Genomic DNA, 12,908 nt, shown 5'->3' on the forward strand with positions numbered 1-12,908 from the left:
TTTTCTTGAGTTATTTACCAACTCTCATGATTGATTCTTCTCAATTTCTTTGAGTTCCTCCTTCATAGATTCTTGCAAGTTCTCTTTTTTTAGTGATTGATTAAGGTCAATTAGTTCTGATTCATCCATCATAGCTTCTTCTATTAGGTCATTTTATTCATTTATTAATTGACCAAGAAATCTCCCATGATCAGTTAATCTTACCAATTGAATTCTTGATCCAGTTAACCTGTTTATCTCATGTTCTTGTGCAACTTCCTCTACTTGACCTTCGTGTAGCACAATTATGATATTAATGTTTCATTTTTTAACCATTATGCATAGTATTACTTGAAACTTTTATCTATTTCCAACCTTTCCTCCTATCAAATTGTACATCCTTGTTAATTACCACCTTTTCTAATTTAGTGAAAATAGTTGTAAGCACCTGCTAAGTCATATCCTATAAGAATAATAACTTTACTTATATCATCCAACTTCCTTCTTAAATGCTTAAATATATGTCAAAAACAAAGTGATCAAAAGATTTTAAAATGGCCAACATCTGGCTTTAGACCTGTCTACGTTTCATATGTTGTCTTGCTCATCGGCTTCTTTGTTGAAAACCTCTTGATGATACATACATCACTGAAGGTTGCTTCTCCCCATAAATTGGTTCCCATTTGTCTTGCTTTGAACATGCTTCTTAGAATGTTCAATATGCTTTTGTTCTTTAATTCAACAATGCAATTGTTTTGAGGTGTATATGGAAGTGAATTCACCCCTTGATGATACATACCTTATTTCTTATATAATTGTGCAAGCTCATTGGAAGCGAATTCACCCTCTCTGTCAATTCTCAATTTCTTGATACCACATTCAGCCTGTTTTTCAACCAACAACTTAAATATCTTGAACTGTGTGAATGCTTTATTTTTCTTATCCTTCAATTAAATCTACATATAACTAGTGAATTCATATATGAAGGTTATAAAATAGTAATTACCTCCAATTGATTTCATTTCAAATGGTCCACACACATTTGAGTGGACAATTTTAAATCTTTTTGTTTTAACTTATAGGAAAGTCATGCTTGAATGACTTCCTTGCTTGCTTGGTTACACAACATTATCCATATAGCTTTTTTGACATTTTAATTTGAGGAAGACATACACTATTTTCTTCGAGTCGGACTTCTGAAATTTAGGTGGCCATATATTTAATGCCATATCCAATCCTAGATATCAGTAACTGTTGGTGCAAGACATTGATGGTCAAGCACATGGATTAAAATTTTGAAAGTCACGTTGTTTGACAAAGGTGCTTGAAAATTAAGTTTAGCGTTTGTATTAAGCACATTCAGTTCATTGTTCTCGAGCTTCATGTTATAGGTTTTGTTAAGCAATTTACGCTAATCAAGTTACTCTCCATAGAAGGAACATATATCACATCATTGATTATTTCTTCTTGTCTATCTTTCCTTTTTACAAGAATGTTCCCTATACTCTTAGATGTGACTTTGCTATTATCAGAAAATCTAATGGTTTTTCTGAATGATTTTTCAAATTTGATAAACTAGTCTTAGGTTTTAGTCGTATCGTTGCTGCAAGTTGCGTCAAGATACCACACATTGGTCTTGTCCTGTGCCAATGTATATTAGCCATGAGCATGACTTCATTACACTCAATGTTGCTTGCATGTGCAAATTGTGCTTCTTCTCTATCACTTGTATTATAATCTTTGATGAAGTGAAGATCTCTTATATAGTGACAAAGTTTTTTATTAACAATAGCATTGCACATCCTTCATATAAACCTTCTTGAATTTATTGTTGTTATAACCACTAATCTTGCTTAACTCCCCTTGGTTCTTTATATTATTGCCAATACCTTCACCATTCACTTCTTTTTTTCCACTTTACTTTTCTTTTTTGATCTTTGATGCCCCGTCTTTCATCTTCTTGAAGAACTTTGTTTGTAGGGCTTGTTTTGTCACTTTATCAGAATTGATCTGCGTCAACCTCATATCATGAGCCTCCAATGAGCTTTTTAATTCTCCAAGCTTCATGTCATACAAGTTCTTGGATTCTTCAATGTTCATAAATATGTGATCAAATTTCGGCAGTTAAAGCTCTCAATACTTTCTCAACCTTCTGCAATTCAGTAATCTTCTCACCACATGATTTGATTTGAATGGTAAGCAATACCAATCTTGAGAAGAAATCTCAAACATCTTCACCATCATTCATGTGTGTGTTCTCATACCGCTTCTTCAATAATTGTTGCTTCACATTATTCAATTTTGCACCACCGTCATATAGCTTCTTGAGTGTATCTCGTGCACCCTTAGTCGTTTCTTCTTTGATAATTTTTTCAAAGATGTTCGAACCCGCACACTAATGGATAAAAAATTGACATTTGTCATCCTTCTTGTTCGACTCACGATGAACATCATTTGTGTTGGCTTGCAATGCATGTAAGCCATAATTCACAATTTTAAAAATATCTTGAAATATGAATATGACTTAATTTGAGCGCATCATCTATCATATTGTTCTTCTTTGAAAATCGATAGGTTAGATGGGAATTGGAATGAGGTAGTGCTTCCATTTTCTATTGATGAAAGCTTAATCAAACCAATACTCAATGATACTTTGTTGAAAGAACTTGAGAAGAAAGAAAGATTGAATGACATAAAAATAACATAGATGAAAGTGAGGTATATAGTTGGAGATTTGAATGAAACAATGCGTATTGATTGAATAGACACAATTAATTACATAAGAAACCTTTTTATCAATCACATAAACAACATTTTTATACGTATTAGAAAACTAACTCTTAACTAATTACTTATGATTACAATAGCATAATTGTTTTGGGCTGACTTGTGTTGCAAGTAACTAACTTGCAACAAAGTAATCTCACTATAGGCCATGAATTGCATTCACAATACTCCATTAAATGTATTTTGATGTTCAAATAACATTATAGTATTAGGGGTTCTTGCTGTATTTCCAAAGGAAAATGTGCTTCCCTCCAATGACATTATTGTCATGTGAAATCTAGTTATAGTGTGAAAGAGTATGTGAATGCATATTTTCCTAGTTATAGATTTATGTTTGTTTTGATTGATGTCAAGTTAGATTTATTCTAGAATTGATGTGATTTGTGTTTTTCAATAAATTTTTCATATTTAACTTTCAAAATAAAAATTTAAAAACACATTTTTAATTAAAATTAAATTTTTATGCTTCAAACATGCATAACTCAAATCATGTTATGTGTCTAAATTTTTTTATTAATCTTGGTCAAAATTTCTTGAAATGATAACATTCCGTGTAATGCATAGATGAATTGAATGCAAGTAGCTAGCTCCAAAGCAGTGAGTAAAAACAGAAAAGTGCAGAGAGAGTTGAAGTCGAAAGAGAAAAGAGAATTAAATGCAATAATATGTCAGGGCTTTTTGTGTGGACCCAACCCTTCTTTTTTCTTCGTATCTAAAAGCTTGTGACACGTACAGAGGCATTGCTCTTGTTTGAAATTGAATGCCCTTCCATTTTGGGATGGGGCATGGCTTCAAACCTCAGTGCTTCCTTACTGTCCCACCAATGCATCATGCATGCAATGCATTTTTATATCTCTTCTTTTTTCTATGTCTCCATACTTTATTACACTTTATAGTGTCAAAACTTTAATTTCAATTTTATTAGTTCATCGTGTATGTAATGTTGAATATAGTTTAAGACTCTTAACAAAAATTAGTGGAACTCTTTAACTTAAGACGTGTTTCAGATTCAACCACAATATTTTTGTTAAACTTTCCCTTAATTCAAGGTTTTTTTTAGTATGTTTGATTTCACTTTTAGATGAGCTTAAAATTTGATGTTATTAATTGAAAATCAATATTGAAAATTGAAATATGGATCTTAAGTTTGTGTTTGACTTTTTAGTAATTATTACGTTTTAGTATACTGATAAAAAAAATCAAGGGTAAATTTATTGTTTTGTTTTGGTTAATTCACGAAATTAGTCTTTTTATTTGTTTTTTAAATAATTTTAATCCTCCATGTCAATTTTTCCGCCAAAAATACTGTTGTGTACTACATTTTAGTTATATGACATACTTTTTTTGACTTGGCATAACAAAGATTAATTATTCATTTCATTTTTTTCTTCAATCGTCCTCTCCGATCATTTTCTTCATCTTCTTTATCTCTTTGCTTGTTCATTAGTCTTCTTCGTTCTCCAGAAAATACTCTCTATATTCTTTCTTGCACCGAAAATAAGTCACGTATAAAGAAATGACACTTCAGCATTTTTATTTAGACAAAAAATGGACATGGAACCAAAACTATTTAAAAAATCATTAGAGACTGATTTCGTGAATTTGTCAAAATAGAGGGACAAAAACTTTAATAAAAAATTAATATTAAGATGTTTCGTCAATTTAGTGCATGGAAGTGTCTAAAAATATGATTAGTTAAACAATATTCTCAAACTAAAATATATTGAAAAAAAAATAAAATTATTGAAATTGGTTAAGGAGTAAAACACATGTTATAAACAATTTGATTAATTAAATTTAAGTTTAAACTATTTTCTAGAAAAAATTAAAATTTTTTTTTCTGAAAATAAAAATAACAAATTTTTTCTTAGAAAATAAAAAAGTCAAAAAAAATTTATTTAAATGAAAAAATTTCTTTAAAAAAAATTATTTTTTAAATTAATTGGTTCTAAACAAATTAAAAATATATAACTAGTTTATGGATAGAAATTTTATAAAAGTGAATTTCAAATCGATTTTGAATTTGATGCTGAGATGTCAAAAAAATCCACCACCTTTGCCTTTGGATATAATTTTGCAGAAAATCAGAAAAATCGGCACACGTTCGCTCTCACCATTTTATTTGGTGTGGTCTTTTCAAACAACTTTAAAAAATAAAGTATCTTGTTTAATTTTTTTGAGTTAATAAATTTTTGGTCTGTATAAATTTTACAGTTTTATTTTTAGTCTCTCTCTACTTTTAGACAACAGTTTTAACTGGTTTTGACAACATTTTTTTTTGTAAAAATCATTGTCTAAAAGTAGGGAGAGACTAAAAATAAAAACTGTAATATTTATAGGGACAAAAAATTATTTAACTCTTTTTATTTTAATATTTTAATTACTTAACCAAAAAATCACTAGTTAAGAGTTAAGACCCATCACCCTAGGCTACATATTTGATAGTGTGAATTATTTGTTAAAACTTCCTTCCTAAGACGTCAGAGAGTTGAAATTTAACTGCCAGTGATGACAAATAGAAAGTATTTATATGCCATAAAAAATAAAACAAACCATACCTTATGGAAATGATGATATGCATACATTAAAGTATCTGTGATGTTACTATATTAACCATTGGATCCTAGCCAGCAACCATAAAGTATGCATGGTACCAAAGAAAAAGAAGACATAGTTTAGTGGTTCTTTTCTATTTTTTGGTCAAATATAGTTTAGTGATTCTACTTAGATAACGCATTATTCAACATGAATATGGACAAAGTTTGGTATGCACAGCCACAGTTTCTGGATATTTATACTGTTGAATTTTTCACACATTGCAATCGATGAGTCAATAATAAAAAAGTTTAATGAAAATAATGTGTTGATCTGTTTGGTAGTATATATTGTCACAGTCATCTTTAATTATTCTTTGTTAGATTTGATGGGTTTGGAGCAATATACATCTCCTTATTTTCTTTTAGTCAAGGAAATAATCCTTGTTATCTAACTTTTTATATGAGTAAATATCTAAAATAGTCTTTATAATTATAAAATAGTATTAATACAGTTTTTTAAATTATTGACATTTAATTGATAATTAAAAGAGTCATGCTAACATATAAACTAGTGTTTTGATAAGGTAATATTTGTATATTTAAAATTATTGTTTTTTAGTTAAATTTATCATTTTGTGGATATTTCTGAGGACTAGAATAATCTCAAGTTAGCATTATAGGATTTGAAACTTAGTGAATAATATGATAGATGCATTTGATTATACATCTGAACAATAGGATAAATTGAACTGACATTTTTGGAATTTCAATGATCATTTTAAAATAGAATAGAATAATATTTTGTTTTGAAACAAACTTAAATATATTTTTTAATTTTTAATTTTAATTAAAATTAACTCTCTATTTTTTAAAATTATAGTACTTTATTTTATGATATTTGAAATTTTTTAATTCTACTTATTTTTGATGATACAACATAAACATCGTTAAACATGTGAGACTAATGTGATATAATATTTAACTTTTATAATTTTACAAGTTTTTCTTATCAATCTGTTACAATTTCAAAGAATTAAAAGTATAGAGTTTAATTATTGATGAAGGAGAAAATATTAATATACTAGTAATAATTAATATATTAATTGATTAAAAAATCAATATTTTGAAGAAATTCTGTGATCTTGGCATTAAAAAATAAAAAGTGTATTTAAACCTTTACAATATTGATAATATAATAATTAATGTATTTTTTCTTTTTCATTTATCAGAGAAACATAATAAAATAAATCTCCCTCTATTATTAACGCAGTCTCACTGATTTGATAGAATGTTAATATTGGACCCCCACTATCAGTTTAGCAACCTCTTTTCTCCTTCCTTTTCACCCATGACAATGGAATAACACCAAAGGGGGTAATAATTCTACCAACAAAGTGAGAAAATATAACCATAACCAAGAAAAATATGTGGTGATATTTTCATCAATAAAACAATTTTCTTTTTTTCTTCTTAAGTTGATTTATTTGTGGCATGTATCTATGGTAACTGTTTGGTAACTTTGACTAGCTTGTTCCTTAGTAGGGTCAAAATTTCATCCTATTTATGACCAAACATTTGGGATTTGGGAAAGAACTGTGCTGAATTTTTGTGGAGAAAAGGCTGGTGAGAGTGAAAAGTGTGTACACCATTTTCAATTTAAAGAGAAGCTATGCCTATGAGGGACAAAAATAATATAGGCACACATGCTAGCTAGCTTCCTTTCTTTTAGGTAATTTTGCTGGAATCATAAGCAACAATGTGTACATTAAATGCAAACACTCTTCATGAGGAATCAAATATAAAGAATAAATAAATAAAAAAATGAATTTAACTGCGTAAGAAAATTACAATAATTTACCAATAGTTATTTAATTCGGTGGTGATTGACGCTAAATTTGATAAGGAGGACTACGGTCCCGCAACTGCAATCAGAGAAAACGGAAACTACTTGATGTCAGAACTAGCCTCCGAACCGGACAATACCGATAGTGATAAAAAAATTCCAATAACTTGGAGCATAACACGTTTTAGAATTTGAAATGAATGCTCCAACCAAAACTTGGACTCCTAAGGGAAAAGGATGAGTAGTTGGGCCTAACACGACAACTACAGCCTGTAAAATGTCTTGGGTCAAACATTTTCTGATTTGCCCAATGTATATGACATGTTTGTTTAAAATTTTGAAAAAAAATTATTTTAATATATTATTTTAAAATAAAGTTTATGGATGAAAATAGTTAAAGTTAAAAATTTAAATATCTTAAAAATGTTTTCCCCTAATATATAATTCAGGTGAGTTGTGTAGAGATATATGATTGCAAATGCGTAAATTCAAATTTGCGATTTTGATATAAATTTTTTTTAGTTATTAAACTATTAAACAAAAAAAATAATTAAACAATTACTTAAATGTTTGATTTTGAATTAAAAATATAATTTAATTAAAATAATCTTTTCAAAAAATTCAAGTATAACTAAAATAACAATATGAAATGATTTTGTAAAAAATTGTTAACTAATGATCCTTTACTTGATTATTTTGTTTTTGCAATATAATATTCACTTTAAATTTGACAATACCTCAATCCACCCCTGAATCTAACGAAATTTTATTTTTTCTCATTGTTTTCGGAGATACACATCAGGAAGTATATTTTTTGTTGTCTAAATTTGAATTTTTCCGGAGCTACATATACGAAAATAGTTTAAGCAAGTAAACGTTAAGAAAAACTTCAAAATAATTCAGTTAAGAGAAAGTTTTATAGATGCATCTATAGAACAAATCAATTTTAAGTAAAAAAAGTGCTTCCGAAGATACATCTTCAAAAACGTAAGGTATTTTGGGCAACGCACATGGTGCGTGAGAACCTCTAAAAGGTGGAATAAGAGATTGTCTTAAAAGTCAAATGACTTTCTTTATTGTAGGAGAGAGAAAAAATATAAAATAAAATACTATGTCTTAGTAAATGATACTCCTGCAACATCCATTAATAATAATAATAATGATAAAACAACCGATCATGCATCGTTATAAAAATTCTCTTTTCTTATTAACACCTAATATGGAAGAATATTTACAGAAGAGTTTTCTTATTTAAGAATACGGTGGATGGAAATGTCTCGATCCATAATAAGATAACTTTGAATTAGTACTAAGAGGTTAGCATAATAATGAAATCTTGGTATTTTTTTCGTCACAAACTGACCGACATGTATAGAGTAAAAAAACACGTGTTTTTCTTGGAGAATGTGTACTAACAAAGAGTAATTCTTGTTAACAAGACTTAATCTCTGCATATAAAATATTTGACAAATCCACAGTACCATAATAACCAAACTGGAATCAGCCAACCGAGTTGGGCAACAGACCACTATAACATGCTTGTTTATGATTTGTTAACACATTACCATCAATATTTAGAATCTAAGTATCATTGTCACAATATTGTCAACACTCTTTTCTTAGAAGCCACAAAAAGTGATACACATTTGAGTTACCGAATGGTCGTTGTGATATGTGAAGCAATTGTAGACATAGATGATGAATATGTTCTTTCAAAGAAGAATATATTCTTGAGCACCACAGATTCCATATAATCAAATGAGTTGTGTTACTCACCTCTCTCTAAAATATTTTCTTTACTTTCTCTATTTTAAATTTAGATATAGTGCTTTTGAGACAGTTCTTTAGCAAGTGAGGCATTTGTAATTCTGGAAGAGTAGTATTATAAATTCATCAGGGAACTTTTGTTTTTACCTTGGTTGAATAATCCATCAATTTAAGAATTGATTATTTGGGTTCGAAGTTAAACCCTGTAAAAGCTTTAGTTTGGAGATTAAGTTACTAAGTCAGTGATTTGGTACGAAAGCTCCACCCATTTAAAAGCTTTCACCCGTTCGAGATCTGTATGGTATTAAAATCTCAATTTGTTTGGTGGTTATCCTGTGTAAAACCTCTTTTTGGTTCATAAACTCTGCTCGGTTAAAAGCTTGCTAAGGTTAGAGATAAGCCCGGTTAATAAATCTCTTAGGTTCATGAGTTCAACACAGATCAAAAGCTCACTCAAGTTCAAGATCAGCCCGTGTTTTATCTTGATCTAAAGCTTGAAGACTAACCACTCCAAATTTTTGTTTGGAAAGAAGACTAGCCCCTACAATATATCGTTTGGAAGGAAGACTCATCGATTCTCTCCTTATTTGCTATTTGGTTGGAAGTTAGAGACAAACTTCATTTTTCTTGTATATAAGAGGGTTCGAGAGTTCAACCTACTAAAAACTCTTAAGAATATTGGATACTCTTAAGGACAAATCTTAGGGAGATGATTAGGTCTTTTTCTTTAGAACAAATCTTTATAACTCAAGTGTTATCTCTTTATTCCTTAACTTTTTAATTTCTGCATTTTATTCTCTACTGTTTATTTGTAAAACTTTTTAAAAATATTTTTAAACTCTGAAATTAATTTTAATTTTTTTAAGAGTAATGCTATTTAGTACGAAAGAATTTGAATAAGGAACATAAGAATGTAGATGTGTCATTAAGTTAGTGGATATATTTAATTTTTTTTTAATTTAATTTCCTTTTTAATAGAGATCATGAGATGGTTGTGATATTGAATGGTTGAGATCTATTCTTATCTTTCTTGTTTAGATATTTTCTTAACATTAAGCGTTTTCTTTTTTTAAATGATTGTTTTTCTAAAATACATAATTCACCCCATATGTGTAGAGTTGTATGTCCAACAGGCTAGCATCATCTCATCATGGTTTAGTGACTCGGTCTAGAGTCTTCTCTAAACTCCCCACATTCTTGACTGGGTCTTATTCAGTAGAAAACGATTCATTTCCTCTAGCTCAAAGCCTCAAAGTATTTTAACAACTAACAAAGTCATGATATTTATGACTAGTGATCTCTTATTTTGTCTAAAGCTCGAAAGTATGAACTACAAAACCTTGGCCGAGTCATATAACCAACATTTTATTGCAAGGAGATTTTTGTGCTCCTGAAACACATAACGCTCGACTATGAAGTTGTGGTTCCTAACCTGTTGCAAGGTCAAATCTTCTATAAAAGTTGTTCAGAAAGCAACCTAGAGAAGTAGCCGTATTTGTCAATGGGTAACCTTTTTACGTGCAAGTGTGGAACTTATTCTAAAACCATATATCGCGAGGAGATTACATTACTTGTGGTCAATAGGTTCCACATGTCAGCATGGTACAACCTTCATCTAGTAGGAAAAACACTAGGACTATGACTACAAAGAAAGAAAGGCAATCTTAACGTTCACTTTTCACTAGTCGTTTTGTTAGTTACCTTGTCACGTTTTTCTAGCAGAGAATGAGCCTATCCACATTAACTTTGAATATGGAGATTATGAAGAAGAAGATTTAGTGCCTCTGGTTTGGAAGTCATCAAAACCAATTTGAACAATCTCCTCTTAATAATAATCAAGGTTTAATCTTGTAGAATCACACGTATCAAGAAACTTCTCCTCCTCAAGTTCCAACAACTAGTCCTCCTTTGGAAATTTCTCAGTCTTAGTGGATAGGTGTTTTGAAGTTGATGATTCTCTGACAACGGTTCTTTCCTCCATGGCTCCATCCAATAGGGTCTCAAAAAAATTGGATACAAATTTACAGGGGATCCACATGCAAATGAAATTCATTGTTTTCCTTTGAGCATTAGTACTAGATTGTCATCGTAAGACTAGGTGTCTCCAACTCTCCAAAGTGTGTTTGGTCATATAGTTGTTTTTACAAGAGTGTCGTATATATTAGAAGATAGTTTATAGGCAACGCAACTAAACAATGCTTTGTAAGATACATTTTCACTTCACTATAGATTAGGATGATCATGTAACAACACGTTCTTACAGATTCTAGTGTAGCATTATTTCCTTAAAGAGTTAAGAATAACTTTTTACTCATAAAATATTCTCTTGCATCTTGTTATTATTAAAACCGCAATATTCGATAATTTCTCTTCAAACCAATTTGTTCAACATAAGAGATGGGCCAAATTGATCAAGAGTTGAGTCAGGTAGCACTTGAGGCTTCAACGTTAACCAATACAACCAACAGTCGAAGGGTTGGGTTGGTTTATATAGTGAACCCACCCACCAAAATGGACAATGAATTGAAACTCATGTTAACTCCAAAGGCATGTTTAGACTTATATTTTGAACACACTCAAAATGATGGGAACTCCAACATCAAATATAGGAACAGTTCAAAGTTTTTCTACCAGTGACAAAGACACCTTATAATATTCCCTTATTTGTAGTGTATAGAACGAGAAAATTTGGTATTTCAAGAACATAGTACTTGTATGGTTGATCGATTGAAAATAATTCCTAAGAAAGAGACGGCTTCCAAAGGCATTCTACTTGAGGAAGTTATTAAAAAGAACATCACCATGTCCATCTTTAAATTGAACCTGGAGAACAGACTGAAGAAGTGGATGAGGATACTCCTTCTTAATTAGGTTACCAGTTATAGGTAGCCTTCCTTATGGATACCTCTATTTATTTTTATTTGAACATCAATTCAATTATCCTTCTTATATCTCTAGTTAAATAGGATAATATTTATTCATCTGTCTTTCAATAATACCTCAATTTATTTTCATTGCTATGATAACTATTATTTTGATTGCTATGATAACTAATATTTATTCATTTGATTGCTATGATAACTATTATTTGATGTGTTGAATTATTAATTATTTGAGTTTTGGTGAATATGTGATTTAATTGTATTTTTATGTGAATGATTGATTGAATAAAAAAATGTATGTGTATTGTATATTATTTGAGTTTGCGAATGTGAGAATAGAAATAACTAGTTGACTTAATAATGAGAATAAGTAAGTAAAGTGGGAGTATGTCTTACTAAGCCCATTATTGGATTTAAGTTAGTAAGGGTTATACAAAACATAGAGATATAGAATTAGAAAGAAGAGAAGTGAAGAAAAGAGGAGAAAAGGGGAGAAGAGAAGGAAGAACCCTACAAGTGTCTTCATCTAAGGTAAGGGTGGGCATTCCTTAAATTATGGGTTTATATAGTAATGTGTGATGGGTCGAAGCATAAATATAGGGATTTTGTTCTTGAAATTGCTAGATTTGAAATGTTATGGTTTGGATTTGGATTCAAAACTTTTGCGTTAGAAATCATGTTTTAAGGTTCCTAATTGTTAATACATGTTAGATATAGGTTGTTGTGTATTTAATTTGTATTATAGTGATGTTTAGATGACATTTTGAGGAGATTTGAGTGAGAACCGAGAGCTGCTCGCAGGAACAATGCAGCATTTTAGTAAAACTTTAAAAATTCATAACTTGAGATTCGGGTGTCCGTTTAACTCACCATTTGAACCTAGAGAAATCTAATACAATGTACTTTCTTTTAAAAATAGTTTCATATTCTGGAAATAAATCTATTTGGTGTGTAATGAGGTTTTGTGGTGCTTGTGCATGATGTTAGTGTTTGCATTTTCTTTGAAACTATAACAATTCATATTTTTTGAACTGTAACTGTGTTTGAGTCCCCGTTCAAAGTGTTAAGAAGCTAATGTCATATTATTTTCAATAAAAATGGTCTTCTTGGCAA

This window comes from Vicia villosa, linkage group LG5, assembly GCF_029867415.1.
Source record: "Vicia villosa cultivar HV-30 ecotype Madison, WI linkage group LG5, Vvil1.0, whole genome shotgun sequence".
In the NCBI taxonomy this organism is placed as follows: domain Eukaryota; kingdom Viridiplantae; phylum Streptophyta; class Magnoliopsida; order Fabales; family Fabaceae; genus Vicia; species Vicia villosa.